The following is a 12,095-nucleotide window of genomic DNA, read 5'->3' as shown; positions in this document are numbered from 1 at the left end:
GGCTTGTCTACCAGGGCATGCTGCCACTTGTCTCTCTCCAAGGGCCAACATTCCCCAAGAAGGGATGTGTGGAACAGCCTTTGTGTATCAACACATGGGGGAGTGTAGCATTTTTTTTTACAGGCTTCAGTTCCTTAGGGATACTACTGTAGCCCTGACATTACTGACACTGGAGTGTTCCCCCGCTATAGTGCCACCCAGTGGTGGAACATGTGAGTGGTGGGCCACCCCAAGTTCACAATATGCCACACAGCAGTGCATGACAATGAGAGGCAGAGAGTGACAGCGTAAGGCAGAGGGAGGCAGAGGGTGACAACATAAGGCAGAGGGTGACAGCGTAAGGCAGAGGGAGGCAGAGGGTGACAGCATACGGCAGAGGGTGACAGTGTAAGGCAGGGGGAGGCAGAGGGTGACAACGGAAGGCAAGGGGAGACAGATGGTGACAGCAGAATCTAGGGGGAGGCAGAGGGTGACAGCGTAAGGCAGGGGGTGGCAGAGGGTGACAGCGGAATGCAGGGGGAGGCAGAGGGTGACAATGGAATGCAGGGGGAGGCAGAGTGTGACAGCAAAATGCAGGGGGAGGCAGAGGGTGACAGCAGAATGCAGCAGGAGGCAGAGGGTGACAGGGAGGCAGTGGGTAACAGGGAAAGACAGTGGGTGACAGAGGTACAGGCACAAAGTCCTGTGTGGTGTGGAGAACAGGGGGCATGTACCTTGGTGGGCGCAGGTGCAAAGCAGCCTCTACTCTGTACCTGATGTGTGCTTTCCTCAGTTTTGCACTCAGTCAGGCAGACTCTGACAGTGCTACTGTGCGCTACCTTTAATTTATCTGACATTGCTCAAAATGGTCTGCAGGGGAAGGGAGGGGGTGCAGGGGATAACTCATTGCTGGTAGTTCTGCCTTTTGGTGTCACCAACCTTGGCTGGTAATGCCTTTTGTTGGTTTAAAAAAATATTGGAGGACCCCACACTCTTTGTCCCCCTGACAGTGGTAAAACTAGGCTTTCTGCGAAGCAGATTATAGGGAGGGCATCAGGGACAGTCGGCCAGGGGCCCCCAACAAGGGCAGAACAGCATCTGCTGTCTGCACTCCATTTCAACTCCACGGTCCCTGCCCCCTCCCGAGCAGTAGATGAGGCGGTGGGAGAGCAAAACGCAGAGAGGCCGGTGGCAGAGCCGGATTTAGACCCCTAGGGGACTCGCCTCTCCCCACCACCAAATGAGATGTATTTATAATTAACAATTATAAACCCCGCTCCTCCGGCGAACAGCAGTGCAGGGCCGTCTGTACAACAGCCGGAGGGGGAAACGGATGCTGGGATGAGTGTGTTAGGGGCAGGGCCGGTGCATGGTTTCTAAGCACCCTAGGCAAATCTTCAGCACCACCACCCCCCCCCCCCCCCCCAAAAAAAGTACATACACACACAATAGCGCTAACCTGCCACCCTTAAGATAATTTATGTGGCACTGTACAGTCTTGCTTCTGTTTCTCTTTGCCACTTCTACTGCCAGAATGGCGAAGGGAGGGAGAAGTGGGTGGCAGACACACACATGAGGAGGTAGGAAAGGGACAGAGGCACACAAGGGGGCAAATGGAGATAGTTTCAAAGGTACAGATAGAAAAGGGGACATAGGGGGATATCTACAAAGCAGTGATAAGAGCGGAGAAGTGAGCCAGTGGAGAAGTGCCCATGGCAACCAATCAGCACTGAAGTAACATCTTTTATTTACATACTATAAATTTATACAGAGCTGCTGATTGGTTGATGGGGAAACTTCTCCACTGGCTCACTTCTCCGCTCTTATCACTGCTTAGTAAATGTCCCCCCTAGGGGGTGAAGTATCAGAAGGTGTAGAGGAGAGTGAGCAGAGGCACAGATGGGAAAAGATACTGAGGCATAGAATAGGGAGGAACAAATGCACACAAAGGGGGGGGGGGGCACAGCTGATATAGGTGGCACTGGCACATATGGGGTGAAGGGTTGAAGCACGCAGAGGCATGGCTGAGGAACTTCATTCTTCTGAGTGCCTGTCTAGCACAAGTAGGGAGAGGAGAAGGGAGGAGCTGTAGGAGACCTGTGGGGCGGCACGGGATACATGTGGAGGAGTCAGGAGTGAAGGAGAAGAAGCTGTGAACTAGTCCAGATTCCGGAATGAAGTCACCTGTGTCCTGCGGGCAGGGTAGAGGGGGCACACAACCCCCATCCTCCATCTTACACCTGATGTAATTAGCACAAGGCTGACAGAGGGAGACACTGGTGCTCATAATCCCACACCCTTATTGCTTCATTCTCACATCTGCCTCCTGTCAGTGAGCAGCAGTGTGCGGCCACAATCACCAGCACCAGTGGGCCCCTCTGTCAGTGATACTTCCTCCCACCCTCTGCACCTCTGAGCTATGTCAGCTCCACCTGCAGATCACCCTCACCAGTCAGCCCGGCCTCTCAGTACAGCCAGCTAACCGTGAGCACATTACTGTGCAGGCCCGACCAGCAGCAGCTCATCAGTCAGCCTGGCTCTTTATCCCCGCTGGCTGGCTGCCTGCTAAAAATGTGTGCCTGGCACTCTGACTCCCTCCTCCTGTCCCACCTTCTGCTCTTTCAACAGCCGCTGCCGATCAGGTCACGCTGCAAGGGAAGACAGATCTGCCATAAGTGGAAGAAGTCCTGTCCTTTCCTTTCCTCCCAGGGTGAAGGTGCCGCCGCCGGTCATCAGGGCAGGTGGAAGGTGGGAGGAGGGAGGGGGAGCGAGTGACGCAGCAGTGGAGGAGGGAAGTGCTCCAAGACGTGGCTCCAACCGGGCAGACACCGGGTGAGCAGAGAGCGGATGACTCACATATTTTTTGTTGTTGTTGTACTCAGCACCGCCCTTCAAGTGCCGGAGCCATAGGCAGCTGCCTAGTGGTAGCGCCGGCCCTGGTTAGGGGCAATCTCTCACTGTACACTGATATTGCAGCATTCATGTAGGGGCGTATCATGGGTGGAGCATCCAGGTCTAAAGAAGAGTTGGGGGCGGGCACAATAATTCAATATTCCCATCCCCTTAGCTCCGCCCACGGGACACTTGAAAACGACAGGGCTGCACCATTAAAGACCCCGCAGCTGGAAACACTCTTCAGTAAGTTTTATTCCTGTGAACCTGCGCTGGACTCCTGTTCCTCCACTTCCTGCATCAGTGCTCCTGCCCTTTACTTCATATTGTATGCCTGTTTCCCCCAGTCACATGTCTCCATGTCCCCACTTGGTAAGACCTCTCCTCAATCCTCAATGTGTATGTGTCAATGCCCCCCTCCCCCGAAGACACCAGTGTGTACCACACCATCTTCATGCATCCCAAGCCACCGATGTCTCCATGTCCCACTCCACCCACCCCCAGTCACCAGTGTGTACATCTCCATGTCCCCCTCCCCCCAACCCCAGTCACCAGTGTTGCTACACCATGTCTCCCTACCCCTATCCCCAGTCACCAGTGTGTATGTCTCCATGTCCCCCTCTCCCCCACCCCAGTCACCAGTGTGTACATATGCATAATCCCCCCCAAGTCACCAGTTTGTACATCCATTCCCCCCTCCTACCAGCCCTTTCACCAGTGTGTACATCTCCATGTCCCCCTCTGCCCACCCCAAGTCACAAGTGTGTACGTCTCCATGTCCCCACCCAACAATCATTAGTGTGTACGTCTCCATGTCCCCCCACCCCCAGTCACCAGAGTGTACGTTTCCATGTCCCCCACCAGTCTCCAGAGTGTATGTCTCCATGTCACCCACAAGTCACCAAAGTGTACGTCTCCATGTCCCTCTCCAGTCACCAGTGTGTAAGTCTCCATGTCCCCCTCTCCCCCACCCTAGTCACCAGTGCGTACGTCTCCATGTCCCACTCCCCCTAGTCACCAATGTATGTATCACATACGTACAGAATGTCTACATGTCCCCCTCCTCCACCCCAGTCACCAGTGTGTATTTCATCCCCACCCCCAATCCCGTGTGTTTGTCTCGATGTCCTCCTTCCCCCACCCACAGTTACCAGTAAGTATGTCTCCATGCCCCCTCCAGTCACCACTTTCCGCCCACCCCCAGTCACCAGTGTGTACATCTCTATGTCCCCCTTCTGACACCCCCAGTCACCAGTATGTATGTCTCCATGCCCCCCCCCCAGTCACCACTTTTTCCATCTCCATGTCCCCCTCTGCCCACCCCCATTTCACCAGTGTGTACGTCTGCATGTCCCCCCCCCCCCCCTCCACCCCGAGTCACCATAGTGTACATCTCCATGTCCCCCCTCACCAGTATGTATTTCTTAATATCCCCCCAGTCACCAGGAGTATTTCTTCATGTCTCCCTGCCCACCCCCACCCCCAGTGTGTATTTCTTTATGCCCACCCACCAGTCACCATTGTGTATGTTACCCCCCTCCCAGTCACTGGTGTATACAGTATATCTCCATGTCCCTCCAGGTCCCAGTGTGTCTCTGTATCATCTTTGTGTGCGTCTGGCCTATGTTTTTCCTCCTTCCTTTGCCTGTGTCTTCTAATACTCCTGCTATTATAGCTGTTCCCCCACCTAATTCAATAATTTATCATCCACTGCCCATCTATTTCCTGTGTCTCCACCACCCACTTTAAAATTGTGCCCCTCACAAACCCCTTTTCCTCTAACCTGCTTCTCCATCCACCACTACCACTCCCTTTCTTCTTTCATTTCTCCCTTCTTCTTCCTTTGCAGTCCCTCACCTCTTCCACTGAAAGCGATGGAGTCCTACTGGCCACCGGTCAGAAGCGAAGTGGAGGAACCAGAGGACGGCAGGTAAGCACAATCTGTTTTAAACAATGTCTTTCCCTATAACGCTGCTGTCGCTGGCGAGAGCCAGTGATGCTTCTCCACATGAAATGCACAAATACTGTATTATGGCAGTACTTGTACTGACATAGCACCTGTTCTTCTAACAGATTAAAATAATTTAAAAAAATTATATTCCTTGAAGAAATAATTTTTAATGTATAAAGGTTTAAAATTGATTTGTTTGCACAAAACGATATGTTAACCTTACCGCCCTCAGGCAAGCACCCCCCCCCCCACCACCCCTCACCACCAAAAGGAGAAGGTTCTGTCCTGGATCTTCCCCAGATCCCCACCCCACCAGAGAAGAAAGTCCCAAACAGGGACATATAGGGGGGTTATTCTGACTTGATCGCTTGCTGCAGTTCTTTGCAGCGCAGCGATCAGGTCAGAACTGCGCATGCGCCGGCGCCGCTGTCGTTGCCTACCGATCGCCTCTGCCTGATTGACAGGCAGAGGCGGTCGCTGGGCAGGAGGGGGCGGCTCTGCTGCGTTTGGCTGCTGTTTGTGGACGCGGTCCGGGCAACGCAGGCATGGACGGACCATGCAGGAGGGTGGGCCGCAGCGCCTGTGTGACATCACACGCAGCCGCTGTGACCCGGGCAGCGACGAGTATCTCCCGGCCAGCACGCTGCGCTGGCCGGGAGCTACTCCTGAAGTTCAAAAGCACCGCCGCCGTGCGATGCTTTTGCACTTCTGCAATGGGCAGGGACTGACATGCGGGGCGGGCTAGCCCTATGTTGGGCGCCCCCCCCCCCCCCCCGCATGTCTGTGTTCCTGATCGTAGCTGTGCTAAATTTAGCACAGCTATGATCAAGTCGGAATCACTCTCATAATGTCATGTGTAGTTACTGAGAATAATTTTTTTTTTTTAATCTTTGCCTTAATTTATAGTTTATGTAGAATTTTTTTTATTTATTTTTTGCTGGCATGGGTGGGGGGCCCCAGACCAGCAACTAGCCTAGGGCCCCATGAAGTGTAAATCCGGCTCTGGCCGGTGGCTACAGCAGATACCCCATCGTCTGCCGCTCAGCTCTGGAGTTCATCTTTCTGCTGCTGCTACTCGGCCTGGCGAAGAATCCTACTCTGTGCACTGTGCTGTGCACACTAACTAATGAGTATCCTGGCACTCCCTCCCAGCTGTTTATCTCTTGCCCCGATATATCCATTACCAGAGTTCCAGCCATTTCAGTCCTGCAACGCCCAGCTATGCTGCTTTCCCACACACAGATACCCCAGGATGCATAGGGGCTTTCTCTATAACCCCGTCTTAAGGCATTGAGAGCTCAGTTTTGAGTTGGTGCTGAACAGGGGGGCTGCGCTGAGCAGCCCTGAAAGCTTTTCAATATGAAGAAAGAGTCTTTGTATCTGAGCTGGCCACACTGTATGTCATTGTGACATTCAGTGCTGCAGCTCCATCACCTCCCAAGCGGCGCCGCATAGTCTTTTTGGCCTGGTTCCCGGGTACCTGCGGCTGAGACGTCCCAACTTAGGCACAGTCGCAGACTGCTCTCCGAGATTGCGTTGCTGCTACGGGGAGCAGGTAAGAGGGTCTCCTAGGCAGGACCTGCCATTGAACCGCGATCCGTCTGCAGTCTGGAGAGACGGACTGCGGCGCTGGTGTGGACACTGTCACTGGGCAGGGACCCCACTAGACAACCAGGGCACCGGAGCGCAGGTCAGGTGTATTAACACCAATTTAATAGGGGTCCATAGTACCTAGGGTGGAAGACCAGCATAGGGGAGGCGGTGCTTGACCTGCAGCCCCTCCCCCGGCCAATCTCCTTGCAAATTTCTCACCCTGGAGCTGCCTCACACTCTCCCTCACTCCCTCACATAGACTCCGGGTGCCATCTTAACACCATAGCTGCAGCAGGTCTCCGGGATTGCAGGGCAAGGTCTCCCATGTAAAGCCGCCTGTGTACAGTGCTGAGACTTTACATTCACTTGAGTATACTAGATGTCTTAGAGACAGCGTTAGTTGAGAAAAGGTGTACATTGCAGGATATATTGTACGAGTATTCTGCTATATCCTCCGGTCTGAGACCGTGCTGTGATATATATATATATATATATATATATATATATATATATACATAAGTCAAGTGCAGCTTTATTGTCATCATGATTTCTGCATTGCATGTGACTGTGTGCTTGTATGCAAGTCCTTGGCCTGATGGTGCCGCCCTTCAACATGGTAGAGTACGCTCAATTTCACTCTCATCCTCTGCAACAGTTGATCCTGTCAAAGTGGGATGGCCTACCTCATCGAATCAGATACCCGATTGTCTCATTGACTCCGGAGGTTCGCCTGTCGCTGTCCTGGTGGCTTTGAGACCAGCAATTGTGCAGGAGCTGTCCATTCTGGATCCCCAGCTGAGTCCTACTGACAACAGACACCAGTCTGCGGGGATGGGGAGCGGTGTTGGAGCAACTCTCATTTCAGGGTCGTTGGACCAAGGAGGAATCACTTTTCCCAATCAACATTCTGGAGTTGAGGGCAGTGTTCAATGCATCTTTTCTCCTGCCTTTGGTACGGAACAGGCTTACATAAACCATCAAGGCGGCACTCGAAGCCACATGGCAATGATGGAAGTGTCAAAAATCCTTTGTTGGGCGGAACGCCATCTGCCAGCCATATCGGTAGTGTTCATTCCGGATGTCCTCAGTCGCCAGGACATTCACTCCAGAGAGTGGAGCCTACATCCAGAAGTCTTCCAACTTCTGGTTGACAGGTGGGGTCTACTGGATGTAGATATCCTGGCATCTCAACACAATCACAAGGTTACGGTCTTCGGATCACGAACCAGGGATCCTCAGGCAGCGTTCGTGGATGCACTGGCTGTTCCGTGGAACTTTCGGCTGCCTTTCATATTCCCTACGGTGTCTCTCCTGCCCAGGGTACTGTGAGCAAGAAGGAGGTCTGCTGATTCTGGCCACTCCTGCATGGCCCAGATGGCAATTGTTCTCAGACTTACAGGGTCTCTCGTCAGAATGTCCCCTTCTACCTCCTCAGCATCAAGACCTCCTTATACAGGGCCCTTGTCTCTACCTGGCCAGACTGGCTTTGACGGCGTGGCTCTTGAAGCATCACTCCTGAGGGCCAAAGGATTTACTGAAGCGGTTGTTCAGACTATGCAAACTGGCCTCTGCCCGGATTTATTACAGGGCTTGCCATTCTTACTTCACCTGGTATGCTGATAAGAATTATGATGCTTACATATTCAAAACTTCCAGAAATTGGGCTTTTCTGCAAAGAGGCTTAGACTTCATCTGGCCTCCCTCAAGGTGCACATATCTGCCTTGTCAGTATGGTTTTAGCACAAGATTCCTGATGCACACGTTTACTTAGGGCATTTTACATATTCAGCCTCCCTATGTCCCCCCGGTGGCTCCATGGGACCTGTCTATTATTTTGAAAGCCCTTCAAGAGCATCCATTTGAACCTCTTGAATCGGGTGACCTCAAGTGGCTCACGGCCAAGGTCCTGTTCTTGCTGGCTATTGCTTCTGCAAGACGGGTGTCGGACTTAGGCACTTTGTCCTGTCGTCCACCCTATCTGATTTTTCACTATAACAGGGCGGTTCTACAAACTCGGCCTGGTTATTTACCTTAGGTGGTGTCATCCTTTCACCTTAACCAATAGATTGTGGTCCCGGCCTTTATCTCTATGGACTTGTCAACCAAAGAACATTCTTTGGATGTGGTGAGGGCTCTCCATGTCTATGTTGACAGAACTGCTTCCATTAGGCTTTCAGATACCCTCTTTGTCCAGTTTGGTTTTCACAAACATGGCTTGCCTGCGAACAAGCAAACCTTGGCCAGATGGATTAGAATGGTGATTGCACATGCTTACGAGCAAGCTGGTCTTCCAGCTTCGATTATAGGCCATTCTACCAGGTCTGTTGGACTTCTTGGGTGGCCCACCGCGGCACGTCCACAGAACAATTGTGCAAGGCGGTTACGTGGTCCTCTGTGAACACATTTATTAGGTTCTAGGCCTTTGATACCTTCGCCTCCTAGGATGCTTCCTTTGGATGCCGGATTCTCACATCCGCTAAGGCGCGATCCCTCCCTTGAGGAACTGCTTTAGGACATCCCCGATGTCTTCCTGTGAAAACCTGTGTACCCTGCTGCAGAAAAGAAGTGTTATGATAGACTTACCATTGTTAACACTCTTTCTGTGAAGTACACAGGGTTCCACAGGGCGCCCACCCTGACGCATCTAGCTTCTTTGGGTTTGTATGGCATTAGCCACTGGTACCATCTCCTGTCGTGAGATGTGTCCTTATGTGATTAACATCTGCTTTCTCTCTTGCCTGCTCCTGCATTGGACTGGTTATCAAAACTGAGCTCTCAGTGCCTGGAGGCCCCTATGCATCCTGGTACAGCTAAAGCTTTACCTGTTGGTGCCTGTCATGTTTAAATACAGAAAGGAGGATCACAAATTATATGTGATCTAAGGTGTGGTGATTACCTGCTGGAATTATCACCAATAATGTTTTCAAGTGACTGTATATATATAATTTTGTATTCTTTCAGCCTAGATGTGACAACAATATACTGCATTTAACCTCCATAGGTCCAGGCTGGGGGAGATCTGCAGACCGTAAAGTTTGAGATGACATGTGCAATGACCAGACCAGAGGTTCTAAATACTGATAAGAGGGAGATGGCCGGATCAATTACCTGATGGAAAGTAAAAGAAGTCCACATGTGTATATAACTAAGCCAAAACTTCCTGGCTAGTCATAAAGCTGTCCAGGGGTGACAAGGTGCAGTTCCTCCCAGACCTCACTCTCTATGAAGGAGATTTCAATGCCTTTGGGCTACACCCTCTCCCCTTCTCCTGTGCTTCTTTCTATCATCAACAAAATGTAAACCTGGTGTAGGTATAGTGTCCAGCAGGGAATTAGTTAAAAATACCAAGGGAGGGAGCCTGATGAAGCTGGAGACTATGTCTGTCCCTCTCATGAAAATAGAAGGTGTGATCTGTTGGGGAAACAGTACATGCTGGAGATCACCTGAGTAATCCTGTGAAATCCCCCACAGCAGAAATACTTAAAACTTGTTTGCGTAAGTGAATAGGGTTTCTGTAAGCTTTTATTTCCTTTTCATTTATTAAGATTGCTATATTCTGTGTGTTTTTAAAATATTCTTAATAATCTTTGTAACCTTTTTAACTAAACTCTGAAGTATTCTTGAAATTAAAATCCTAATTTTAGTTCTGATTTTGTTGTTCTTATGAACTCAAGGCCTGTGTGGCTCACACCTATTTATCTAAGTATTGCAGTGTGTGTGTGACAGGTAAAGCTAAAGACGCCTGCAACGTCCGTAATACGTTGAAAAGTCTTTGCTGGTGGCAGCTGAAAGTATTTAAGTAATCCCGTGTGTCAAAAGTAACCCCGCACGTTGCGTGTGGCAATTCTCAAATTGGCGTATTTGTGGAATTGTCCAACAGCGTCGTCACAGTGCCTCTGGATCCAGATCCACTCTACACCCCGATGTTTCCCTGTGGAATCCTGTGTACTTTGCAGAAAGAGTGTTAACAATGGTAAGTCTACCATAGCACTTCTTATATAAATAATAGTTATATTAATAGGAGCCCTCACATATTTGTTGTCCAGGGATCCCACAAACCTTAATCCGACCCTGTGCTTGGTGCAGAACTAGCGCAAAGTGTCAGGATATGGGGGTGTTGTGGTCGCAGAGGATGTAAGTAAGGGGCACGGGGGTCACACACAATTTATCTTCCATCCGTTTAAAGCAGCACTGCCAGTGGCAGTCACATAAATGTGCCCCAGTGTAATGTCTCTTGTGACTCTACCTGCTGTACTGTGTAAAAGGAAGCACTGCCTGCCGTAATGTTTAAGAGGGAGCTCTGTCTGCCATAATGTGTAAAAGGGGACTCTACCTGCCGTAATGTGTAAAAAAGAGCTCTGCTTGCCGTAATGTCTAAAAGGGGGTTCTACCTGCCATAATGTGTAAAATGGGGCTCTACCTGCCGTAATGTGTAAAGGGGAGCTCTGCCTGCCGTAATGTGTAAAAAAGGACTCTACCTACCATATTGTGTAAAATGGGGCTCTACCAAGCTTAATGTGTGACATGGGCCCTACCTGGCATAATATGTAAAAGGGGCTCTACCTGGTGCAATGTGTGTAAGTGTTGCTACTGTGTGGAGTAATTTGAATAATAGAGACTACTGTGCAGCGTAATATAAATTGGTATTATTTTGTGGCCATCCCCTTTCTCATGAAGCCACTCCCCTATGTATTTGGCTCTGGCCCTGTTTAAAATACGGGGGGAGGGGGGGGGGGGCGCCGATGCTGTTTCTTGCACACAGCTCTAAAATGTCTAGTTACGGCACTGAGTAGGGTGTTGATTAGAATTCAACAGGTTCTAAGTTTGACTCCAGGGTATGGCAGTATACTGAAATGTGTTATTTAATAAAGGATATTGTAACTGAATAACAACAGTTAAGTGCATGAATGTGGTTTGAAGAGGATTTGTGTTCATACCCATTTTCTTGCAGTGGTCTATAAATGTGTAATATATATATATATATATATATATATATATAAATAACGAAGTACATTCGGCGGCACTCAAGAAATTAAACACGTACAACAGCCAAGCTACTGCCAACGTTTCAATGCTACTGCATTTTCGCCAGGGCATACACAAACAATGAAAAAACACTCACCATTTAATTGCTCAGCCTTCACCGTTAAATTTGCGCTGCCGGCGTCTCTTTCGGAATGCGAGGCGCACGCTGATGACATCACCATGTGCACCCATCACCAAGGTTACAGCTATACAACATAACATGTAATGGAATGCAAACAGCGACAATACAAAGAACAATCCTGAAGAAGTACAACCTATCAACTAGATTAAAGATACATGCTGTATAACCATTATTATACATGAGATAAAGCTGGTACCTGCTGTTATATACTGTATACTTAAACAAAAAAAGAGCAAAACAATCTCAGTTGCAATAAGAATAGACATTGCCCTCAAATGAAATTTCATTCAGACCATGGGGACTAAGGGTATCAAGTAAAAAGACCCACTATGCCTCTCGTATGCTTCTACATTCTGTATGACATTTGCACCGATGGTGAATTGCCGCATTTGGAGAATAAAGACGCATTTGACTTTTTATGCACATCGGTTGCGCGTCCATACACATTGTCAATGTGATGGACAGGTGACGGCGTTGTGGCGTTGCAAAGGCGACTCTGGAAAAATGGGGGCA

The 12,095-nt window shown here is 49.9% G+C and overlaps 1 long non-coding RNA gene across 1 annotated transcript in view; it reads left to right on the top strand.

The window, feature by feature from the left end:
- Nucleotides 1-10,021, top strand: part of LOC134957263 (uncharacterized) — a 28,340-nt gene extending 18,319 nt beyond the window's left edge. Inside the window, exons 3-4 of the long non-coding RNA XR_010186547.1 lie at nt 4,721-4,801; nt 9,417-10,021. This is a non-coding gene — a long non-coding RNA (uncharacterized LOC134957263). The remainder of the gene's footprint in view (nt 1-4,720; nt 4,802-9,416) is intronic.
- Nucleotides 10,022-12,095: the final 2,074 nt, after the last annotated feature.

The sequence above is a fragment of the Pseudophryne corroboree genome, chromosome 1 (genome assembly GCF_028390025.1).
Source record: "Pseudophryne corroboree isolate aPseCor3 chromosome 1, aPseCor3.hap2, whole genome shotgun sequence".
Classification (NCBI taxonomy): domain Eukaryota; kingdom Metazoa; phylum Chordata; class Amphibia; order Anura; family Myobatrachidae; genus Pseudophryne; species Pseudophryne corroboree.
This window is presented reverse-complemented; position numbering and strand designations above follow the sequence as displayed.